This window comes from Borostomias antarcticus (assembly GCF_949987555.1).
Source record: "Borostomias antarcticus genome assembly, chromosome: 36".
NCBI lineage: Eukaryota > Metazoa > Chordata > Actinopteri > Stomiiformes > Stomiidae > Borostomias > Borostomias antarcticus.
The window spans coordinates 1190566-1192659 of NC_140269.1; the positions used below are offsets into that span (position 1 = coordinate 1190566).

At 47.9% G+C, this 2094-nt stretch overlaps 1 protein-coding gene across 1 annotated transcript in view; it reads left to right on the forward strand.

The window, feature by feature from the left end:
- The window catches only part of LOC311328004 (CUB and sushi domain-containing protein 3-like), a gene marked incomplete at its 3' end in the record, with an annotated part of 605137 nt that overhangs the window by 592256 nt on the left and 10787 nt on the right, over positions 1-2094 (forward strand).

Consider the following 2094-nt stretch of genomic DNA (forward strand, 5'->3'; position numbering starts at 1 on the left):
AGGAGGGAGAATGTGTGTGTGAATACTTGCGATCCTCTCTGGTGATTTACTGAAGCTGACAGCTAGAGCTTTCACACACACACAAACACACACACACACACACACACACATAGCCAGCATAGCCTGACGTGTGGTCTGTGGGCGATCCTCCATGTGTGCCAGCATCCAGGGGTTTGGGGCCCAGTTGCAGGCCTGGTTACCCCGGCTCACAGCTCTGCATGCTGGGGAGGAGCGGGCAGACAGCAGCCCTTCCGGAGCCGGAGCTGGTAGTTTCTCCTTCGTTAGAGGGAATCATCGACGGATGTCTCGGGGTCAGTCTCCCTGAAACTCGCCGTCTTCCTCAGACAAGCCAGTCAGCCCTGGGGCCTCATTTAGAAAGCTTGCGTACGCACAAAAGAATGCGTACGCCACTCCTGAGCAAACTTGGGGATTTATAAAAAAACAAACTTGACGGGAGAATGGCGGAGAATGTGCTCACCTCCAAGCACCCTCTGACCCATGCACACTCTGACCCATGCACACTCTGACCCATGCACACTCTGACCCATGCACACTCGGACCCATGCACACTCTGACCCATGCACACTCTGACCCATGCACACTCTGACCCAAGCACACTCTGACCCAAGCACACTCTGACCCAAGCACACTCTGACCCAAGCACACTCACCCATGCACACTCTGACCCATGCACACTCTGACCCAAGCACACTCTGACCCATGCACACTCTGACCCAAGCACACTCTGACCCAAGCACACTCTGACCCATGCACACTCTGACCCAAGCACCCTCTGACCCATGCACACTCTGACCCATTTGAAATTGACACCATTGTGAACAATAAATAGAGGCCTATCCGATATTGCAAAATTACACCCTCAAATACGTTGCACAGTCCAACCGGGAATCATAATCAATTGGACTGTCATTGCTAAACAATTTATTCATTTATTTATTCTCAAAAATAATTATTGTATTTATTTATTCTCATAAATGATTCCTTTATTTATTTAATCTCATAAATAATAATGTGGACAGCGTAGGCTATGTGCTCAAAGCAATCACTATAATTCAAATACTGTTGTGAATGACTTGTGAACGCCTTCATATTTACACTGCTGTGAATCCCAATTTTGGTAGAACAACAATCCCTCTAGTGGTAGAGACGGCCCTCTCACTGTGCCTCTCTAGTGGTAGAGACGGCCCTCTCACTGTGCCTCTCTAGTGGTAGAGACGGCCCTCTCACTGTGCCTCTCTAGTGGTAGAGACGGCCCTCTCACTGTGCCTCTCTAGTGGTAGAGACGGCCCTCTCACTGTGCCTCTCTAGTGGTAGAGACGGCCCTCTCACTGTGCCTCTCTAGTGGTAGAGACGGCCCTCTCACTGTGCCTCTCTAGTGGTAGAGACGGCCCTCTCACTGTGCCTCTCTAGTGGTAGAGACGGCCCTCTCACTGTGCCTCGACGCAGCCTAGCCTTCCACAACAAGAGATCTCTGAGTGTGCACTGTTGTGCATTACATATTTACTCAGGCAATGTGTAAGATAATATATAACGATAGCCTAATATGATTCACTGTAAGCTGTGTTACACTGAAATAGGCTGTTTGTTGGTGTTTCATTGCTTCATTGTTTGACTCGTGAATCCATATTCATAGGGCGCCCATTATTATAAGCTATTTAGGCTATTTAGAAATCTCCATGCATATTTGATGAATGTGTTCGGTGCCTCAGTCGGGCAGATAAGTGCTGTTAATTGTCTTAGATGTTATGGATGTTATGCGTCATCGGCTGTTCTGTTTTCATGACATCCAGCATTGTTAGTAATAAGTGCCCTCGCCTCTACATGTCATCACTGTATCGTCTCCTATACCCAGAAATTAAATCAATCAATCAGGTGTGTGATTCATATATTGTCGATGACAATCGCACCTGTTCCATATAATCATGTCCGTGGGTGGGTATAAAAGGCACGCAATTCCAATGCATAATGACGCACAATGGCTGCTTTATATGTAGCCTACTGCTGTTTGATGATGTGGATGAAGGAATTCGGAGAGAGCGAGTATTCAGGGACCGGCAAGACCTACTGGCCAAT